This window comes from Cnephaeus nilssonii (genome assembly GCF_951640355.1).
Source record: "Cnephaeus nilssonii genome assembly, chromosome: 5".
In the NCBI taxonomy this organism is placed as follows: Eukaryota; Metazoa; Chordata; class Mammalia; order Chiroptera; family Vespertilionidae; genus Cnephaeus; species Cnephaeus nilssonii.
In genome coordinates, this window is record NC_137076.1 from 58,559,534 (window position 1) to 58,583,661 (window position 24,128).

Genomic DNA, 24,128 nt, shown 5'->3' on the forward strand with positions numbered 1-24,128 from the left:
TGGATCCAAAGGTATTTTCACTTTTAAAACAAAAATTCCTGGAAAGAACAATATCTTAAGAGTAATAAATCACTAGTGGTGGAATTTCAGACACAGCATTAATCCATATCATGTACCTACTGTATATTTTAATGATGATAGAATAAATTATTGGAATTAAAAAATGCTCATATATAGCTTGTAGTTAACTAAAATATCAAGTTTATTTATTAAGGTCTGATTTTAGTTTTGGGCCCAGAAAAGTACTTCCAAGTGCCCTGCAAAGCATCATGGGAAACTCTCTGTGTCTTTCTCACTTCAGCTGATCCCTCTGGCTGACTTTACAGTGGAAACAAACATGAGCTTGATGTAGATACCTTAGAGTCAGTATATTCAAAATGAACTAATTTTTCTTCCTTTCTCTGAGACGTAGTCTCTTCTTTATTTCCTGTCTTGGTTGAAAAACATCACTAAACAATCAATTACTTAAGCCAGAAGGAGGTCATCTTAGAAACATTATTTTTCCTCAACTTCCATATATATCCAGTCACCAATACTTATACATTCTATCTCTTATCCTCACTGACAGTCTTCTAGATTAGTTTTGGCCTTCATCATCTTTACCTCAGATAAATCAGATGCAATAGCCTTCCATCTGATTCTTTCAGTATCCAATGTTGTTCTCCACCAATCCATCTTCTATACTTCTAACAAGTTCCTAAAGCATGAATCCTCCCATCATTCCCCATTGCCTGTAGAATTAATTCCAAACTAAGGCAGCCCGGCTGGAGGGTCATGGTTTGGTTCCCGGTCAAGGCACATGCCAGGGTTGCAGACTCTATCCCCAGTGTGGGGCTTGCGGGAGGCAGCCAATCAGTAGTTCTCTCTCATCATTGATGTTTCTGTCTTTCTTTCTGCCTCTCCCTTCCTCCCTGAAATCAATAAAAATTTTTATTTTTATTTTAAAAGATACAATCCAAACTAAGGCAAATGAGTCATCCCTTTATGATCATGTTTTGTCTCCTGACATTCACATATGGACTTCTATGTACCAGTCCCCTTGAGCCCCTTGTTATTCTTCAAGATCGCATGTTTTCTTGCACCTTTGACATGCTACTGTATATGTTACTCTCACTACTTGAAATGCTTCCCCAACCTGAGGCCATTTCTACTTATCTGTCAAGATTCCATGCAGGCACAAGCTCCTCTGTGAGACCTTTCTGATTGCTAGGATCTCTAGGCAGTGTGTGTTTCTCCCTACTTTGTATAGCAATTAGACTCAATGTATACTTTTATCATAAAATTTATTGCCTTGCTTGACAAATGCTGAAGTCTTTGTTCTCTCTAGTAGACTGGGAATAAATTGAGAGCAGAGTCTGTGCTATTTATTTATTTATTATTATTATTATTTTTATATTACCTAATACAGTGTACTTGGCCTCTGGTAGGCACTCAATAAATATTAAAAGAATAATAATCACAATTAAATGAATTTATCCTTCATTTTATATGAGGTTGGTTCTAACCACTTTAACTTGAATTACTTTTATTAAATCCCTACAACAATGCTTTGAGGCAAATAATTGAGCCAGTGCTTTTAGTGTCTTGTGTCCCTGTCCTTTGAGTCAACTCTGACCAGTCATTGCTGTGGAGACAATTTTGTGCGAGCTCAGGCTCATGCTGAGTGTCTCCCTCAAATACACTGTCTGTCAATCTGCTTTCTGTCTCAGGCCTTCTCCAAAGCTGTAGGAAATCACTAGAGCTGTCTGTGAGCTTGGCAAGGAAGATTTAGCATTCTCAGGGCAACCCTCAGGCAAAGGTGCACAAGAGCTGCTGGGTTAATTCTCCAGCCTCCCCACCTCTGGATCGACAATTCTGAGACATTCTGTTTACTCTCAGAGGTCCCAGATGAACCAGGCTGCCATGGCTTATAGAAGCAGCTTCAATACTTCCTACCTGTATAGCTCTGTCTCATTCTTATCATGCCTCATTCCTTCTGGAGGCATCTTCCAAGTTTAGTAAACAAACAATTTACACAAACGACCCAATCAGGTCCTGTTTCGGGGGAACCCAATAAGACAAGTACTACTATTATCCCCATTGTATCGGAAACAGAGTCACAGGAAGGCTAAAAGTGTTTGTTAGGCTCTTACTGCTGGAAAATAAGGGAGACCGGGTTTGAACTCAGGCTGCAGAGCCCATTTTCTTGACTACCACTTCATACTAAATAAAGATTATAACAGATGTAGGGGTCTCAAATTGCATGATGTAAGCTACCTACCCTAATTGTGTATAAAACTTGTATTTGACAGATTAAAATTCATATTTTCCTCTAGGTTTAGAGTACAAAGGTATATTGCTTCCTTGGATTTCCCCCTCCAAATAACCACTAACTAGTTCCATGACTTTGACTTTTGGTAGCTCTAATCCCCAGTCTGGGTCTCAATTTCCTGATGTGTAGAATAGAGTGTATTCTACCTGTGTAGAATGTAGAGAATAAACCTAATGTGTAGAATAAATGGGAAGTGGATAATTCTGCTTTCTTTTAGACTCATTAAATCATTTAAGAATCTATGGAAATCTCTATGTTATCCCCACTGTCTTTCCTCCTCAAATGCACGTGCACAAGTATATTCATGATTTCCCATGTAATTTCTGGATCTGGCATTAACTATGGACCTTCTAGGTTTAAGAACCCATGAACATGATCTCTAAATCCCATTCTAACTCTAGCCTTCTATGGTGTTAGGAAAGGAAGCACTCATTGAATTCATTTTGCTTAAGATTTTTTCTACAAGAAAAGAATTTATGCCTCTTGCTAATTACCAGACTCACCATGAATGGTTTAATAAGAATCCAGGTGACTTTTAAATAGATATTAGGGAGAAAAAGCAAATGTGTATATTTTACTTGCATCTTATGCTGTTATTATTCTATGTTTGAATATCTTTTTAAACCATGGCAGTGGATTATGTCAGTGATTGACTGATGGACTGTACCCTGTAAATAATATTTGCTGTACAATATAAATAAAATTAAAAGTATTTGGAGCATGGTTAATTAAATGGGTAGGTATTAACATATATTTTTATTACTGATTCCAGCATCTATAATTAGGATGTTCCTGCAGATGTTAGATTGCTCTGTACTTTTTTTATAGGAGGCTATATTGATTTAATATCTCTATTTTCTTTAGAGAAAAAAATCTCATTAAGAATCTAATGGGATGGAAAAAACTAACAGACCGACTTGAATGAATTACATATTTATTGAAAAAAAATATAGCACCTTGTTAGCTGGACAAGAATGGTAGCTTTGATTTCCATCACATTCTTACTATGTTTTCATAAACCAGTACCTTCTACTGACAATTTCCTATATGTTTTCATGCGTTGAAATCCTAGCTTAAAAAAGACAGATAATAATGATTTAAAAAATGCTCAATTTTAATCCAGGATACATAAATAAAAGATGTTGGCATACTATGCTGTTTCACTAGTTTAGCTAATGTTTCTCTTAAGAACTATAGGAATTATGATGGCATTAACAATGAAAATCCAGTACAGTGTTCTAAATCTAACCCAAACAAATTCAATTTTATTAATTTTGTTTTGAACCAAACTGATTCTCGGCTGATTGAGAGGAGGGTAAGAAGAACCATCTATTCCAACCACAAGGGTCACCTTCCATCTGTCTACTGGTGCTCTTCCTCCAAATACAATCAAAGGGATTGGTGCAGTCTTACATTCTGTGCTGTATTTGGAGAGAGTGTTTTGGTGCAATCCATCACTGAGTGTGTCTGAGGACTCAGGACACACTTAGGTGACCATGACTCTTGTGTTATATTTCACAGCATTACAGATCCAGCCTTCATTCCTCTTCTATATCATCTTGACTCATAAACACCTTGTAGACTTCAGCTGTCTTGCTTGTCCCTTTGGACCCATGGTTAGTTTCGATATTTCCATTTTCTTGCTAATCTCTAATACTGGATTACCCCATTGTCAGCTTTCTTTACTATCAGGCAACCAAGCTTTGTTACAGAAAGCCATGAAAATGTTGGGGCCAAATCTTTTTCATTATTTTTAAATACTTAATTAGTCACTCTCCCCAAGAGTAGATGACTTACTCTACTTTATTGAGAACATGTATTTCCCTTGCTTTAATGAGTTCATAGTCCCTTATGGCCTTTCTGACCAAGTCTGACTTCTTAGCTTCATATTCAAGACCCTCCATACTCTGGCCCCAACCTCTGTGCTCTTGTGTATATATCCAAAGGTCTCCAGTTTCTTAAGTTTCCTGAGGAGCTCTTGTTCTCAGGTAGTTTCTGATCATCGTCCATGGCGGGAGGTGGAAGGGTGGGAATAGAGGGGATGGCTCTGACTCTTTGGGTGTTGTGTAATAAAGAAACCCTCAGAGATCTAGGGTGTCTCTTGAGAATCTTTCTTGAAGAATAATCTCTCTCTGGGTTCTAATATGCTCCTAGGAAAACAGCTAGTTCCTCTTTGTTCTTGTCAAAATAAGATAGTTATGTTCACAGGGTGGGGTCCCAGTGTCTTCAGAGCCCCAACTAAGGTATTTCTTTTTTGTTTGAAAGTAACCATAAAATCAACAGCTTCTTTGATGTCAGCCCAGTATGGTGCTGTGCCAGCTATTTTCTGACAGTTGCCTTGAATTTTTCATTACTGTGGAAAGCAAGAAATGACCTTTGAGGGTTTCACTATCTGTTTGATGTATGTGTTCATTCATACACCTTTCAACACCATTTTAAAAGGGTCAGAAAAGATACACAATGATTTTGGTAAGAAAAGAGCTGTTATTGTTGTTTTTGGCTTATTTCTAAGTTTTTACTTACAACATACAGATTAAATGTGGTTTATATTTTGGATGTAAATTATATGTAGTATTGCATACACATATGTAATTTTGTCTGAGACATTTAAAAGGAAGAGAAAAATGTCTTGAGAATGTGCTAATCCTTTTTTTTTTTTTTTTTTTTAGGAAAGAAAAATGTATGCTCTCATAAATTAAGTGACAAAATTAGCATTTTGTCATAACTTTTTGACCTTGAAATAAAACATCTTAAAAGTGGATATATTCAAAGAATTTTAAACAGCAGATTATAGCTTTTAAGGAGCTGTCAATGAATATATTTAATCATTAATTTCCTCCAGAAATTTGTTTCCTTCTTGTAAGAGCTGGAATAATTTTATATGTCTTAACTATTAACTTTGCTTTTTCTTGCTGATTTCCTCCCTCCCCCCATGCATTTTGAATGCTCCTTTTATTAAGCAAAATTCATTATTGTCTCTGGAAAATTTTCTAGCTGCAGAGAGGAATAAGCATACCAATTGAACCTTAGTTACTAGTACTAGTAAAATTGGTCTGGCACCATGTTTACTCTAGTGGTTTAGCTAGCACTTTGTTTCCTGGTTCCTAGTTTCCCATTTCCTCATGACAGTCTTTATTCCTTCTTTAAAGATGCGACAGGTTCAAGTTCACTATTTATGATTTCTGAGTTCCTCCTTAAGATGTGATGTTGTGTTGCATTGCATTTCTGAAGCTCAGTTCCCCTTCTCAATCATGTGCCAATTTCTCTGGTGAAACTCTTCCATCTGTGTTGGCCAGGGCAATATCTTGGTGCTTTATAATGTATTCTATTGTTTGTTGCTTGATGTTACATCTTGCTATTGAGGATTAAATCCAAAAAGGAGGGAGTTCATTAATATATATTGAGGCATAGTTCTCTTAAACCTATCATTTTTATTTCATAAGTAAAATATATTAGTAAGTTTCATAAAGTTATAAAAGACTTCCATCAGCACTGACAAGTTAATATATTTGGAAAGAGACTTAGAATATGTTTAATTATAAGCTTTTAACCCAAATTCACAGAATTTATGCAAATTTCTATTAAGAATGTAGTTGAAAGCAGGTAGAAATTTATGCTTAGAGAATTTGAATGACTTTTCCAAGAGGACACATCTAGAGGCAAGTGCTCTGATGTTCTTTCTTCTGGCTCACACCTCTTCAGATGTATGATCCTCCCCAACCCCCTGCCATATACACTGCATTCTACTTCAGTGATTAAAGAGAACATCTTGTTCTCCCTCTCTTAGAACAGTGTGCTGCAGTGTATTAGATCTAGGCTAACCAGGCAAGGAAAATGATGGAAAAATTTGGGCTGGCTCACTGCAAAGAGTTTCTGTAGGATTGCTTTACTCCTGGAAATGTGCCATAAGCCAGCTTTGACCAGAGGAGGGTTAGCGCAGGTCAGCTATTTTTAATTCTTGAATAAATCCACCTCATAGGATTATTGTGTCTCTCAGACTTACACTGAGATTTTAAATCACTAAGATGATCTATACCTTCTCCAGGCTCTTCTGTACTTTAACAAACTCTGTGTGTATGTGTTTGAGGGTGGGTGGATGGGGAGGAGATAGTTGGAGAACTGAGGTGCCGTGTGGTCATGGATTTATTTGCTCGACTCTAATAGCAACCAGAGTATTTTCAGGAGTTCACAGGCTCTAAAATGCTCACAGGGGGGATGCAGAATGAGGTCTGGGGCACCTAACACAGATGTATAGAATGCATCAGAACAAACAAATGAAAAAGGTGTGGGTGTGCATGTGTGCACTTAGCATATTGTTTCAGACCAGGCTTTCTGCATGAGACAATTGAGGGCATTAACCCCTAAACCATGGGCTCAAGTTTTGTAAACCATTTTTATTTAAAATTCCCTTGTGTCAGGCTTTCCTGTTGAAACTAGACAATCAGAAATGGTCATTTTTGGCTAGCAGGCTGGATTTGGCCAGTTTCCATGTCTACACAGTTGGCCTTGTTGTGTTCTCAAAGGTTTTGAAATGATTTATGTTCCGCCCTTGGTTAAGACTCTTATTATCTCTCAACTGTCCCTACAGTGTGACTGATTCATATTTGAAAGGACAAAAGGTCAGAGCTACCCCAATATTCTATTGTAACAGGGGAATCCATAACGCAATTTGCTTAATATAATATCTGACAAAGCAGGCCGTGTAATCTTTCTACCTCTGTCAATGTGTGAAAAACAGAAAATAACAAATATCACACGTGCTTGGTCAGCTTGACATGACTTTCAAGTGAATTTTCCTAATATGGAATAGGCTTTAAAAATCTGTCACAGCGATGATTACTATGAGAATATTTGTTAAAATATAAAATTAATTGAAAAAAAGGTAACCCAGTCACCTGGAAATATTGTTATGAATGCTAAAATGTCACATTTCTCAATCTTGACCACATTCCATCATGATGTTTTTATTTGTAGAAACTTTCATGGTAAGCATTTAAAATTAGTTATATGAGCCTGGCTGGTGTGGCTCAGTGGTTGAGCATTGACCTATGAACCAGGAGATCATGGTTTGATTCCTGGTCAGGGCACATGCCCCAGTTGTAGGCTCATTCCCCAGTAGGACACATGTAAGAGGCAGCCAGTCGATGTTTCTCTCTCATTGATGTTTCTATCTCTCCATTTCCCTCTCTCTCTAAAATCAATACAGATATATTAAAATAAGTTATGTGCTATTATATATTTTTTCTGTTTTCAAAGTGGAAAACCAATATGCAAAAATATCCACAGGGACCTATGCACAAAACTTCAATCAGGTTTTCAACTTGTGGACAGCCTGAGGATTTCTGCTCCCCTGGCCAGAGATAAAATGGGGAATGTTGCAGAATGCAATGAAAAATGTTCGAGAAGACTTGGATATTAATTTAGCCAATGGCAAAAAAAAATTACATTTTTTATGACAATGTATTCATTCAATAAAAATGTGTTTGTACTGTGTCTTCAAAAGATACTAGATGCTATATCCTGGCCCAGAAGGAGCTTATAGTCTGCATATATGTATGTGAATGTGTGTATGTGTGTATGCACATACATGTTGCCAGATGGTAGGGAGTACAGATGGACAAGACAGTAGCTTTATGCTGTATTTGGGGCCTCCACTGGGTGCTAGGGCTAGTTTTTCTTTTCGGCGGGGGGTGGGGGGGTGGGGACAGACAACCCAACTTTGAGGAGGTTGTTCAGGGAAGAATTCTCAAAGGTAATAATGACCTCTGAAACCTGAAGAATGAATGCAGTGTAGGCGGGGGAGAGGAATTGTGAGTGGGGAGGGGTGACTGGCAATGGTGTTCCTAGAAGTGGTAGCATCATTGTTGGGCCAAAAGCAAAAGAGAGCATAGTGTGTTCAGGGACATTTTCTTTCATAAAACACTTATTTTCAATGGGTTTTATACTAAATTATTATAAGAGCAGTTGGAATAATTAAAATGATAAGATTCACTTTTACTTTTTACAATGAACAGTTCTTTTATGTTGGGCTTCTTTACAGCTATTCCCTTTTTTTTTTTTTTTGAGCCAGGCATTGAAAACATTTTCAGCATAATTTATTGCTCCTTAAGAGTATCTTGGCTCTTCAGCATATTTTCCTCTCTGGAGTTGACTGTGAAAGCTTTTATAAATGTTGACACTAACTTCAAGTATACTGCTGCCAGTTTGTATAAAACAATAACATTCTATAATATATGTACTGCTATATTTTTCTACCAGGTTCTCTGATTTTACATTCTTTTCTGTGTAACTGTTTTGTGAGTTGAAAGACATTTTCTTTGTCTTTTTCACATGTGATGTGGCAGAGAAGCTGTTAAAATGATTGATTTATTGAGGATTCTTCATATGATGGCATATTCCAGATTTAATGTGATGACATAAAAATTTTCAGTATTTTCCAGATTTTTTTGTTAAGGGAATGTGTTCTCAACTTCATGACACTATGTACTTAATTAGAAATGTAGGTTTCTGGGTATAAGAACTTTGATGGTTGAATATTTAGTGACTTCCCTGACAGATGTCACCTTGAGGTACTTGAGCTTGGCTTTAATTATTTAAGGTGAAAAATAATTCAAAAAATATGACAACAAATATATTTTCTGGTTTTAAGAAAACAAAATATTTTTCCAAAAATGTTTTTTTTTTCTTTTCCTGCCTTTTGGAAAGCTGAATCAGAAGTCCACGATTTTGTTTCTTGGTTTTGTTTATCTATTTTTGTAGCAGAATCACTTTATGATATAATTTAATAATAATAATAATGAAACTCTCTATAAGATGTAGGCCCAGGTTCTGAGAGAGATGCAAATTACTTTTGTGATCCTGGGCCAGTCAATTAAAATTTTGTGGCATGTTTTTAAAGGTATTATTCATTTATTTAATCAAAAGGTATTAACCATGCATCATGTGCATGATGGTACATTCAATATTGTGGGGACTTTTGTGGGGGGGAATTTTAGAAATTAGTAGAAGAAATTAGACATACACAAAAATTGTTATAATGCAAATACACACACACACACACACACACACACAGCAAAGCAGGAAATGTTACTAATGCAGGACAGCTAGCATAGAATGGTGGGGCTTCTCAGGATGGAAAACTTACTTTGAGTTGAGGAGGAAGGGGACTTGAGGAAATATTTGAACTGGCCCTTGAATAGAATTTGAGTTTAGGAAGATGAGGAGAATAGAAGAAATGGTGTTAGAGGAACAGCTTTGAGATAAGGCTTAAGAGTCAGTAAGTCCCGTCTCTCCTGCTTACTATTTAAATGCTTAAAGTAAGTTAGGAGACCTTCCCCAAAAGTTGGTTTCCTCATATATAAAATAGGGCTAACAATGTGATCTTTCTGGGTTGCTGTAAGAATTAGGAATATTATGTCTTTGACCAAAAATTCTACTCTTGCTATAATCTAATTATCTTTTCTTTCATGGTTAGTATTTTTTAGAATTAAATATTTCTCCAACTGCTTTGCCATTTTATAATTTTTTCATAAATAAATTGTTCATACCATCTGTCATCTGTTACATGGTTCTGTTTTTAAACTAACACCTCATTGTCTTAATTGCGGTAGCTTTCAATTGACATCTAGCAGAGTAAGTTCTTTTACTATGTTTTTCTTTTTCAATAGAGTCTTTTAAATATCGATTCTTTCAATTTGTATACATGTGAGAATCAATTTGTCAGATTACACACACAACTGTTTTGGGATTTTTATTGGAATTACACCATATCTGCAGATCAATTGAGCCTCAGTCCATGAACATTTATTTAAGTTTTTTTTTAATTTTACTCAATGGTATTTTATAAAGTTCTGCATAAGAGTTTTATACATCTTTTGTTAGATTTATTCCTAGATATTTTACTTTGTGGATTTTATTGTAAGTGGACTTTTTTTTTAAAACATCATATTCTAGTTGTCTTTAGTCCTGCAAACTTATTAAGCTAACATATTATCTTAAAAAATGTTATCTGTAGGTTCATTCAAATTTTGTATATGTTCAATTATTCCATCTGAGTAATAAAAAAACAGGATTAGGGATAATATATATGAAGTGTCTGACATGTAGTAGTTGTTCACTAAATGTTATGGTTAGAATGAAGGACCTTTAACTGGTGAATTCCAAGTTTGCTTTCTGTGCTGTGTTTCTGTGATCTTAATGTTGATATATTTGCTCAGAGTACGTATTATGGGATCTTCACACGAAAGGTAAACTCATAGGTGTTCTAATTCACTCCCCATTGAGGGCAGGTGTCCCAATTGCAGGCGGAACTTTCAATTATGAGAAAATTGCTGTTTTTTTCAAAGCAGTTCTTGCCTTTTCTGAACCTTATGGCTTGAAAAGTTCTCTTTATATTAATTGAAATCTGTGGCTTTCCAACTTCATTCATTAGTCCTCTAATCCTTTATTTCAGAGCTATCAAACAATAGTACTGCTTTTACTCAAATCTTAAATATCTAACAGGCATAAATAATTTTCTTTCAGGCTCCTTCTGAGTACTTTCATTTCTAGATCAAATATTCTTGGGTCTTTCATCTACAAATCATATGACATAATTAAATACAAGACTCCTCACCCTTTTGGTTAGCTTTCTATGTATGCATTTCAACTTTTAAATGTCTATTTTGAACTGTGGTTCCCAGAACTAAATAAAGTCACATTGATTAGGCCTATTTAGAGATAAGTTTAGCAGATCTTGCTTGATCTAGAGTTTAGACCAGCTCATTGGCTTTTGCCTATGGGATTTTACAAAATGCACAAAGCCAGGGCCAACTCCAAAGTATTCTGATTTATTATATCTGCAGTTGAGCTCAGATATTTGCATTCTTAAAAAAACACAGGTGATTTTAATATCTAGCCAGGGATAAAAATTACCTATCTCTAGACACTATATTCAAGATCTCATAATGTTTATGGTGGCCACATAAGACCATTTGTGCCAAATTTGGGAACAATTGAAGCCACTAATAGCCCTTTCCTAAATTTGTACACTGCATTTTCTAGGACCTAAATCTAAGACTACACTTATTCCTATTACATCTCATCTTGGACATTTCTGGCTATCATTCTATTTGATAGAATCCCATATGATTTTCAACCTCACATGTCTTATTCAGGTAACCTTTAAGGATTCATTCATTCAGGATAGTCATTCCTGAATGATAAATATAACGAAAGGTTCAGATTCAGGTCTGTCCTTTATTTATCACTAGGCTTTTTTGGTGACTGTAATGCGTTGCTCTCACTTTTCATATTTGACATATTTGTTATTTTGCCTAATGATTTGCCTCACCTTTCCTTTCTAAGTTGTAATAATACCTATAGGTTGGAAGCTGAGAGAGAATAGGCCTTAGAATGCTATGAAACAAGAGCAGAGCCCCCTGCCTAGCACTAAAGTGATGGACATTGTCTGTCTTTTTGCAAGCAACTCTTAAAATGATATTGCTGTAGGTTAGTTAGGCTGATTTTGGTTGCAAGTATTAGCAACCCCAACTTAACATGTCTTAAATAATGAGGGGATTCATTATTTTATATAGCAAAAACTCCAGATGTAGGGCAGTCCCCAGGTTAGTTAATCCAACAACAGTGTCATCAAAATCATAGTTTACATTGATCTTTCTACTCTGCCAACCTCAGCATCTCCTTTCAGGCTGACTTCCCTCAAGGTCTCAAGATGAGAGTTGCAGTTTCATAACAACATGCAGACATGACAACATCCAGGAACCGATACAGCTTTCTTCTGTATCTCTTTAAAAAAGCCTCTCATCAGCCTGAGCTACATCACATGTTGTGGCATAAAGCAATCACTGGCAAAGAGAACTGGACACATTCTGATTCACCCCCAGGTCTGCTGCTGGAGCTGGCTCCAGAAATAGGGCCATCTCCCCTGAAGCCAATGAAGGGTTTGATCCTGGTAAAAATTAGGGCTTAATGAGTAGGACCTGAACAACTTTGGGATTTTGTGAGCAAGGAAAAAAATGAGTTTAGGGAGTAACTTCTGGGTGGGCAACTCCTAGTGTTCATTATACTACTAACTCAACAGTATTTTATTTTTTCAGAGAGTAGATACTGCTCTAATGCCACTGAAAATGTTATCCAAATAGTGAGATGCTGTGAGTAGTGGCTGGTTGCTGAAGATCAAGGAACCATTTTATAGGGCAAAGGTGACAGGACAAACTATTCTGCTGACCACAGGGTAACACTTTATTTCTTTCTAAAGCAAATTAATTAAAGCCTATTTTTTTTCATATAATTTCTACATGCCTCCAGATTAATCTTCTGGTCATGCTTGTTGGCTTTATGTACAAGTGCTCTGTCTTGTTGAGAAGGGATATTCGGCTCTTAGAAGCAACAGCTCCTTTATTTTTTCTTCTCTCTGACAGTCTCACACCAACTCTTTTGAAAAGAATTAAAATTAAACCTTTACAATTGGGAAGTAATGGGGAAAAAAAGGACTAATTGAGATCACTGACAGAAGAAACTATCTGGGAGAGAAAAATATACTGTACTCCTCAAAGAGCTGGATAATTAAACACAAAAATTTGTTTGAAAAAGTTCATAAAATGTCAACATAATATTATTTCTAATTGATCCCAGTGAAGTCTAGAGTCAGGAAACTGAGAGAAATTGGTATGGGCAAAATATAGTCTGAGGAATTCATACACCATGAATTACTCAATGCCTTTCAGAAGGAAAACATGAGTCTGCGGCTATTACTTGGTTTCAATGCTAACTTGAAGGAAAGAGGAACAGATTGCATGGAGGGACCTGGAGAGTATTATGCTAAACAAAATAAGCCAGTCAGAGAAAGACAAATATCACATGATTTCACTCATACGTGGAATCTAATGAACAAAATAAACTGATTAACAAAATAAATCCAGAGACATAGAAGCATGGAACAGACTGTTGAATCTCAAAGGGAAGGCCAGGGTGGGTGGGTGGGAAGAGATCAACCAAAGAACTTATATGCATACTAGAGGCCCGGTGCATGGATTTGTGTACTGGTGGGGTCCCTCGGCCTGGCCTGCAGGGATTGGGCCAAAACTGGCGCTCTGACATCCCCCAAGGGGTCCTGGGTTGCGAGAGGGCACAGGCCAAGCTGAGGGACCCCACCAGTGCATGAATCTGTGCACCGGGCCTCTAATATGCGTGTAAGATCTTTGGTTAATTTCTTTCCGCCATCCCCCCTTCCCCCTTCCCTCTGAGATTTATCAGTCTGTTCCATGTTTCCATGCCTGTGCTTTCTGCTCCTGTGTTGAGTGTCTGCCCCCGGTGGTCAGTGCATGTCATAGCTATCGGCCAGTTGGTCAGCCGCCCCTTAGGCTTTTATATATATAGACTAGCAGCCCGTTTACACAAAGATTCGTGCAATAGACCTTCATTCACCTGGCTGCCTGCACCAGTTTTCTGCCTGCACCAGGGACCCAGGCCTTGGCTGTGGCCACCGCCTTCTGCCTTCTTTCAGGGTCGGGGCTTGGCCCCGGGTGGCGGCCTTGGGCTTGGCTGCACCCCAGCCTCCCTGCTACGGATCTTAGGAGCTGACCCCCAGTGGTTGCCTTCGATCCGTGCATGCTCCCCGCTGGTGCCTAAGGCCGGGAAAGCCGCCGCCCGAGGCTTTCCTGGCCTTGGGCTTGGCCACACCCCAGCGTCCCTGCAACGGTTTGCTGGTGGGCGTGGCTGGTGGGCATGGCTTGTGGGTGTAGCGAAGGTATGGTCAATTTGCATATTACTCTATTATTAGGTAGGGTATGCATAACCCATGGACACAGACACTAGGGTGGTGAAGGCCTCGGATGGGGGGCAGGGTGGGCTCGAAGAGGTCAATGGGGGAAAAAGGGGGACATATGTAATACTTTCAACAATAAAGATTAAAAAAAAGATGAACAGATTTATGAGAACATATAGAATAGCAATGTGTGTCAGAAGAAAATGAAATCAGGAACAAGAATAAGACTTCCTATTCATTGTGACATATGTTTGTGTCCAGAATTTACCTGCATTTTTTCATTTAACATTTGCAAACCCTTTGAGGCAGTTACAATGGAGGCAGGTATAATCATGAGGAATTATATAATTTGAAATTGTAAATGTGTCAGGCAAATAGAAGACCTTTCTAGTCCTTTTTTTTTTTTTTTTGCACACATGTCAGTCTATTGTTGTGCATACCGGCTCATCTCAATTCTAAGGTGAGTGTACAAAAGCCCACGCATGGGTCAGAGTTGAACAATGTGAGAATTATTAAGCAATGTTATCTGACACATGTTCTCAAAGCCTCATTGTATTTAATAAATTCAATAAATCAGAAAAGAGTTACAAAATCAAATTCACCAGCCATTCACCTTGAGACTGAATTCTTTCATCTTGCAGATATACATATATTTTTAAGTTGATAAAATAGAGTTATATGTACATCTTCAATATGTAATATAATCCCCCTGAATCACTTCAATAGCTTTGAAGTTAAAAACTTTTTTTTTTTGGTTTTCAAAAAGGCTACATCTTGCTGATTAGCATGAAACTGAATTTAAAATACTACTTCAATAATTTTTAAATCTAGATATGGAATAACTTAAAGAAGATACAATCTGATAATAAATATTGGTGTGGACAGAAAGGGGATGTAGAAGGAAAGGAAACACAGGTCTGTACCTCAAAGTGCACTTGGCTTATTCACATACAAAGGCACCATTTGGGTTCCAAGCAATTATTTTTACTGCTTGTCAGCACTCAGGGTCACCATTGCTTCAGCCCAAATAAAGAAGCTCGTTAGTAAAAGATGTCCTAGAGAACAGCATGACTCATTTACTTGAGAAATCGAAGGCAAAAGAAACCCCTAGCTAATAATATTTTGGAGTTATTTTTGAGAAGAGACGAGATGCAGAGAAATTACTAAAAGTATAAAGGGCAATTCTGAATGAAAAATTCATTCCAGATCAGCTAGTTTGGAAATGAGCACAGCTTTCATGTATGCCATTAAATGACCTTACTTGGAATCGTACTGGTATTATTCTTATATTTCAATTGCTGAAGGTGGAAGTCAGTCCCCAAGGTAATGCCTTCTAGTATTTTCTTAGGAACCAGTAAAACCTGGACTGAGCACTTGTGAAAAAAAGGAAGGAAGGAAAGGACAGAGGAGAATTACTTGGGACTTCAGGCAGGTGGTAAAGCCATCTTCAGAGTTTTTCATTAACATTCTGCACAGTAAGCATCCTAGGGTATTTTTTTTTTTTTTTTTTTTTTGTAGCAATGAGCACAAGCAGAAAATAATACCGATAAAGCTCATAAATATTTTCTTTGTCATAGACATATTGACATAAAGCTCATCTCTTTTCTTCCCTGGGGGAAACAATTTATTGAAAAAACGTCTTATTTCCTCTTTGAGCGGCGTATTCTGCTATAGATGAGCTTTCAACAGTAAAATTCATCCTGAAAACAAATTTGTGAAAGATTTCAGGTTTTCTCTCTCTGAAATGACTTATACTCCCACGAGATCACAGCAAGCCTCAAATACAGTCAAAAAGAGACAGGGAGAGAAGGAATCAATATGCAAATTTGTCTTGAGGGGTTCTCCTGGGCTGACCTGGGCTTTGTCATACCAGCTGGACAGGGTGATAATCAGCAGGTCGACAACAAATCAATTTTGGCTGCACGCTGAAGTGGGTGCCAAAGCCTGGAGCATAAGTAACCCGATGACTTCAAGCCAGTTCCCAAGTAACAGCTGGATACGCTTACGTATTTGATGACAGTGAGAATGACAAAGACATGGGCATCATTATGGTTGCCTCCAATGTACAGCTAAAAGTTTAACCTTGAAGAAAGTAAGGATTTGAAGTAAAAATTTATGTCATTTTTATAGAGAAAGATACAAACCGTTGATGTTAGGCCAAGTCTGATGGTTTTAAGTGTGGTCGCTGTGAGTGGTTTGTAACCATCAGACCTCAGTAAAATGTTTATTCTGACTAAAAGTCCTGATTTAGACATTTATTCTAGGTCTGTCAGAATACAAGGCTCAGCGTTCTCTTCCGCACAGAGCCCTGTCCCCTGGGCGGACCGTGCTGTGCCAGGAATCCTTACTCTCTTCCGAACAGGTCTGTGGACCTGCGCTCAGAGCCTGGCTCAGAGGGATAGGTACTCAGGAAGCGCTTCCCGGGTGGCTGGATTCTAACAACTACCCATCCTACATGCTGTTCCTTCCCATCTTCATCAGGAGAAAGGAAAATTGGCTTTTTTTCAAAGACCTCTCAGCACGTGCAGGACAATAAAGACGACACCACCAGCCCCCTTTTTTGGGGAATTTATTGGAGGTAGGGTCACTGCTAACCTACAGTATGATGTTATCTGAAGAATTAGGAGGGTCTGGGGGACTCCTGTGCAACTCTTGCCTCCTGACAGCTGTATTCTTTGACTCTTCCAAGGGCAGGAGAAGGGCTCATTAAGCCCAGATTCTCCCCAGCTAGCTGCTTAAAAACCCCACAGTAAAGCTGCAGAAGGGCAACGCCTCCGCTGCCAGCAGCCAGCAGGGTGTTCACTTCCGACATGAAAGGGGAGAGTCCCAGCCTCAGGGCCAGGGGTGTGGGCAGAATTTAAAAAGTTGCCGCTGGACAAGACCTACAGATGGGGAAACTGAGGACACACGTGGCGTGCTGACTCTCTGCAAGTGAGAGTTCATGCTGACCTTTGGGAGATTACCAGGCCGGCCTCCTCCAGGATCAGAATGTGGTTGCCCAGGCCCGCATCCCCCCTGTCTGCAAGGCAGCTCGGGCTCCCTATATCTCTGCTCTCCACATAGAACAATGCAATTTTCTTTTTTTAAAAAAATATTTTTTTAATTGATTTCAGAGAGGAAGGGAGAGAGAGAGAGAGAGATAGGAACATCAATGATGAGAGAATCATTGGTTGGCTGCCTCCTGCATGCCCCCCACTGGGGACCGAGCCCACAACCCAGCACGTGCCCTTGACTGGAATCGAACCCGGGACCCTTCAGTCCGCAGGCTGATTTATCCACTGAGCCAAACCAGCCAGTGCTGTAATTTTCTTTTTCAGCTGCAACTGATGTGATTCACTGATCTTTACCTTGTATGGTTGGCTTTCATTCTACAGCTCTGAAAAATGTCTATTTTCCTAAGCAGGTCTTACAAGACATCTCAAGTTAGATGTCGGTAGGCTTGTGGTGTCTGTGTTTTAGTTTTATATGTTATAAAGCAGGCCCCAGATAGGAATAAAACAGAATTCTACATCCTAAAAACATCAAGTGGTTTCAAATGGAATTAAAAAAAAATATATATATATGTATATTATTGATTTTTACAGAGAAGAAGGGAGAGGGATAGAGAGTTAGAAACATCAATGAGAGAGAAACATCAATCAGCTGCCTCCTGCACACCTCCTACTGGGGATGTGCCCACAACCAAGGTACATGCCCTTGACCGGAATCGAACCTGGGACCTTTCAGTCCACAGGCTGATACTCTATCCACTGAGCCAAACCGGTTAGGGCAGAGAATTTTTTTTAAAGCAGATTTGTTTGAGTTCTGGCTGCTGTAACAAAATACCATCAACTGGATAGCGTATAAACAACAGACATTTATTTCTCACAGTTCTGTAGGCTGTAAATCTGAGATCGGGATGCCAGTGTGGTTGGGTTCTGGTGAGGACCCTCTTCCAGGTTTCAGACTGGCGACTTCTCATTGTGCTTTTGAACGGCAGGAGGGTGAGCGAGCTCTCTGGCCTCTTCTTATAAGGGCACTAATCCCATTCATGAGGGCTCCACCATCATGACCTAATTACCTCCCATAGTTCTCGCCTCCTAATACCATCACATTGGGGATTAGATTTCAACACATGAATTTTGGAGGGACCTAACAGGATGTGTACAAGATATGATATACTTTGGGGACAGTGAAATAAATAACTTCCTACCTACATGGGAAAATATTCAAGTGGAAACATGAGGAATAGAAAACATGCAGAGTGAAGCAGCACCCAGATCAGGAATGAGACAGTCTGAATTTCTAATTGTCTCTTTGAACAGTGCACCCAGACCTCCAGGCCTCAGGAACAGTTTTGTAGGAGGTTATGCATTCCTCCCTGAGTGATGCTATTTATGACTTTTAACAATCAGAGTCAAATATGGAAAAAGTGCTGAGACCATAATAGCTGTCACCCTTAACTGCTGATCACTGATTCGCACCTCCCAGCTGACTTCAAGGGAGTTCTCTTTCTTCTCAGCTGCATACACCGCAGGCAGAAGCCATGGGCTTAGAAGAGGACCTGGCCGACGGGGCAGGAGAGTGAATCACAGAATCCTGGGGTTAGAAGTATCTTGGGGAGCCCTTTGAGGAAGGTGAATTTATAAAGTACAGAGAGTGTTACTGCTTCTTGAAGATTTTCATGGAATTGCATGACAGGAGAGAGGGGATGGAAGGTATATATTGGGAAATGCTTTGTTACTTCTAGTGAAACACATCTTGTTTTCATACTTAAGCCCATTTTCCCTTGTAGCTCATCGGCATTTTCCTCTGTAGCTTCCTCTGCAGACTTGAGGGCCATCGTCATATTGGGCTTATTTTTTGACTCTGGTAGTCCCCATTGCTTTGGCTCTTTGGAAAAACAACCACAACAAAACACTTCCATTTTTGCTCTTCACTTACTTATACTATTCCTGTATCTCACTTTTAACCCTAATGAATGAAACTACCCCACAAAGTTCTGATTATATAGCATATACTTGCCCTTTTGGGTCACCTTTCTTTTTTATATTTCTCAACATTGTGTTATTTTAACAGTTGTACTCCAAGTATGGCACGTGTCTGCAGAATCTCTAGCCCTTTCTACAATGTTCGGATTTAGTTCCTTTGCATACTGTATGAATTCCTGACTCTTTGGTTTTTAAAAAACTGTTTCTCATTAAGTCTCTTGTCTGTTTTACATTCTATTTCCCTGTTTCCAGGCTCTCCTGCATGTTTCACATTAAATGACCTAAAAGACAATGGGAGAGGTCATAAACCTCCCCCCTCAGAAACTTCTGATGCTTTCCATGACCTATAGAGCTACTGTTTAAATTCCTTAACTTGGCATCCATGCTCATCATCTGACCTAATAATTTCTCCTTATTCACTGCTTCCCCTAAAAGACCTCATCAATCTGCTCAGACCTATCTCCCCGGGACCCCTCATACACGGATCTCTCAGCCTGGCCGCTGGGTCTCCGCTGCTCTCACCACCTGCTCTCAGCCCTCTTCCCATTGCTTCCCAGTGATCTGACGCCCGCCCATGGGTTACGTACCCCCTTCTTGGTGAGACCTCCTCTGGCTCTCCTCAGAGGCGTCGTGCTGTCATGTGCTGTATGCGACTCCTGCCTCCCCTAACTGCCCTGCAGAGCCATGCCAGTTGGTAAGTGTCATGAAATGGTGCAGAGCAGGATGTTTGTCTTTTTTTTTATTTTCCATTTTCATATTGAATTGTATCCTTTTTGTAAAAATAGGACTCTTATTTTGTTTTGTCAGGGGCAATTGAAATGAGTTTCAATTTTCTTGAGTGGTGCAATCATGAGTGACTAATTTTCTTTTCTACATATATTTGTGTTTTCCAAAAATATTGCAGTTAGTGTTTTTATAATAGTAACAACAAGTCCTTATTATGTGGCAACAAACATATAGAGTAGGTAATCCTATCCCCATTATACATGTCAGGTAATTTATTTCAACCCTACTGAAGTCTGTCTGACTCCAGAGCCAAAGCTCTTAACCATTATTGTCATTTTAATTATCAGGGGGAAAAAAAAGAACTTTATTTTCTTATGTTTTTGAGAGCATTAGTAATCCCTCTTGTATATATCAACTACAAGATGATATATTTGTCATTCCTTTATTCAGGGTTCAGCAGGTTATATTTTGGCCACACCAATATTATCCCCATGTCTTTCTCACGTGACTAACATGCTGTATATGGGACCTGTCACTTCCACTTGAATCTGTGAGTAGGGGCTTGTGACTGCTCCAACTAATATACTATGTATGATGAAAGTGATATTCTACCATTCATAGCCCACCACTTGCTGGGTCATCAGGCCTGGTTTTCTCTTTCTCTCTCTCTCTCTCTCTCTCTCTCTCTCTCTCTCTCTCTCTCTCTCTCTCTCTCTCAATCTCTCTCTTCCCCTGCCCCTCTTGGGAAACTAGTCACAATGGATACACACTATTAATGAAGAGTGAGGGGGACTAGAACAGAGTAGACAACATTTTGAAGTAAACTGTAGAATTTCATGCAAAGAAAAATTTATTTTGAGGAAATGGAAATAATTTTTTTAAAAAGCAGACATGAGAAAAAGCTGCGTCAAGAAAGAGATAGAGGGCACTCTTTAAGACATGTTTTTTATAGGTGGCACACAAATACAATTTGTAGCATCATGACAAATAATGAGAAAGATGCATTGTTCTCGATACTTGGCACTTAAAAAATATTATATACCATCAACTTGATAAATGACAGCATCCTTATCATTCCTCATTCATAGGGCAGTTGAGTTATTTCTGAATACTATTTTTTTGTTTGTTTTAATATGTTTTTATTGACTTTAGAGAGAGAGAGAGAGAGCAACATCAATGAGAGAGAACATCAACCAGCTGCCTCCTGCACATCCCCTACTTGGAATCCAGCCCACTATCTGGGCATGTGCCCTGACTGGGAATCGAACCTGCCACATGGTGCATGGGACGATGTATAATCAGCTGAGCCACACCGGCCAGGGCTGTTTCGGAATACTTTTAATTGTCATGTTGTACACATTATATACAGTCCGGGTTGATTTCTTTTTTTGTATTTTTCATCTGTATAGTATTAGTTCACTGCTTTGACACTTATCTGGCAAAATCTAAGTATTGGTCACATATAAATTCCCTAAATATTTTGCAAAATATTTTTTCTATGTATTGGCATTCCATTTATTATAGTTTTATATTAATTTTATTACAGTTTAATATGCAATTTTAACATGTATTTAATTAATCTCTCTTTTGTCTAATGATTTTTCTTCATCTTTGTAATAGTTAAAAGTTTTTTCTCATTCTCAGATGAGAAGAAAAACTCTTTTACATTAAAATTGTTCCAAATTATTTTATCTTTTTGAAATGTAGAGCCATGAAGTTGTGAATTATGGATTTATATAATTCTTTTCCACACTGACATTTTCATGAATAACTATCCTTATTAATAACAGTTCTTTCATCTATTATTGTGTTACTGTATTTTGGCATTTATTAAGGTCTTATAATAATTTGATTTATTTTCTTGACTAGCTTTTCTATTTTATTAATTTATTTTTCTGTTAGTTACTTTATGGTTTCAGTAATTTTCACTTTATAACATAGTAGGTTAGTATCTTATAAGATAAGGGTGAGCCCAAAAGCCATGGGGGAGAACCATGGTTTATGCATGTTTAGAAGATAGATTTTGTTTTTCTCTATTCCAAGCTAAGGATGTAATAGATAATTTTCCCTTGTTACTTGTCCTTGGTAGAAGACATTTAAAAATATTGCACACTTTTTTGGCTTCTGCATGTTCTTATTTCTAAGTTCCCATCTTTCTCAAACCTAAAGTATTTACTTTGGGTTTACTAATAGATGTTTACTATTAGGCTATTAAAATTCCAGGCTCTAAGATTCCTGTATTAGTAAACACCACCTATATTAGTAAATGCTTTACAATGCTTTTAAAGTATGTTTGTTGTATTTTATTAAGCATTTCTAGATGTTTTGAAGCCGAGGGCTTTTTAGATTTACTAGTGTCTATATTATCAGAAGCAGAAATTCCCTGATTGAGCACCATATAGTTTTTATTTTGTCCCCCTTTCCTGTCATACTTCGGTAGTGAACTATGGAGTCATTCAACTATAATTTTTATTTTCTAAGATTTTTTTAATGTTTCTTGCATTTAGGTACTGCGTGGGTTTTCTGTGCATGTATACTTTTAGTGTTGTGAAAATATTTTTCTACTATGTCAGTTTTGTTTTTTATATCCTCCACCAAAATTCCTGGTTCCTAGAATGGGGGTAGAAAGGAAGAGTTAATTTAGTTAAAAAATGTTAGTTAATTTTCAAATTTTTGGACTAAGTTTTATACTTGCTCTAATGCATGTAGGCACAGAAACCACCTACTAATAGAATATGGCTGGCTGACTAATCAGATCATCCTCATCCCATGGGAGGCAGGGGTGGAAGGTGGGGGGAGTAAAGTATAAGATAGAATAAGAAGGCTATAAAGGGTACAAAACTCCTCTCTTTCTTGGGCCAAGCCAGAAGTATTGTGAAAATGGGTAAAGAGTTCTTCATGTCTCTGTTAGGTAGTTATTTTAAAGATGAAAAGCAATCCTATCTAATAAAAGAGTAATATGCAAATTAACCATCACTCCACTACACTCACAAGCCACAGGAGCGAATATGCAAATTAACATAAACCAAGATGGCTGTGGCCACAGAGGCAGGAGGGAGGCTTGGGTTTCCCCAGCGATAGAGGAAGCCAAGCTTTCCACACCCCTGGCGGGCCCAGGCCTCCAGTCAAGGCTGCAAAGTTTCAATTATAGAAGATAAATAAATCCCAACAAAAATGGCAGCAGCCACGGAGCTGGAGAGAGCAGGAGGCTAGGGTTGCCCCCGGTGATGGAGGAAGCCAAGCTTTCCACACACCCTGGCCGGCCTAGGCCTCTGCTTAAGGCTACAAAGTTTCAATTGTAGAAGATAAATAAATCCAAGATACCAAGGCCTCCGCTTGGGTCACCGGGGGGCATGGCCGGCCTGCAAACCACCACAGGCCCCTTGCCCAGGCTGCCCCACACCCCAAGGGAACTCCCACCTTGATCCAGGACACCCTTCAGGGCAAACCAGCTGGCCCCCACCCATGCACCAGGCCTCTATCCTATCTAATAAAAGAGTAATATGCATATTGACCTGGTTGCCCCCATGTGGTCAAAGATCCTGCCCCCATGTGGACGCAAGATGGCCACCACAAGATGGCCAGCAGGGGAGGGAAGTTGGGAGGGACCAGGCCTACAAGGGAGGGCAGTTGGGGGCAATCAAGCCTGCAGGGGAAGGGAGTTAGGGGTGACCAGGCCAGCAGAGGAGGGAAGTTGGGGGTGACCGGCCCTGCAGGGAAGGGCAGTTGGGGGGGGACCCAGGCCTTCAGGGGAGAGCAGTTGGGGGGGACCAGGCCTGCAGGGGAGGGCAGTTAGGGGTGACCAGGCCTGCATGGGAGGGCAGTTAGGGGCAAACAAGCTGGCAGGGGAGCAGTTAGGCATCAATCAGGATGGCAGGGGAGTGGTTAGGGGGTGATCAGGCTGGCAGGCAGAAGTGGTTAGGGGCAATCAGGAAGGCAGGCAGGCGAGCAGTTGGGAGCCAGCAGTCCTGGATTGTGAGAGGGATGTCCGACTGCCCGTTTAGGCCCGATCCGTGGGATCGGGCCTAAACGGGCAGTCGGACATCCCTCGAGGGGTCCCAGATTGGAGAGGGTGCAGGCTGGGCTGAGGGACATCCCACCCCCGGTGCACGAATTTTGTGCACCGGGCCTCTAGTAATATATATAAAAGAGTTATCATAGTAATTAGCTTGAACAAGAGGGTCCATAAAATGTTCCACATCATTTTTCAAATATAATGTGTTAGCTCAGTGACATTATGAATATTAAAAAAATGCCATTTTTTCTTTCACCACTACTAATCAATGGACTAATTGCTTATTTAAGCCTTTTATAGTGATATTAAAATTTCTCTATTATTAATGTCTTCTGGATT

The 24,128-nt window shown here is 39.0% G+C and overlaps 1 protein-coding gene across 3 annotated transcripts in view; it reads left to right on the plus strand.

The window, feature by feature from the left end:
* The window catches only part of INPP4B (inositol polyphosphate-4-phosphatase type II B), a 564,192-nt gene that overhangs the window by 56,663 nt on the left and 483,401 nt on the right, over window positions 1-24,128 (plus strand). The window lies entirely within an intron of this gene.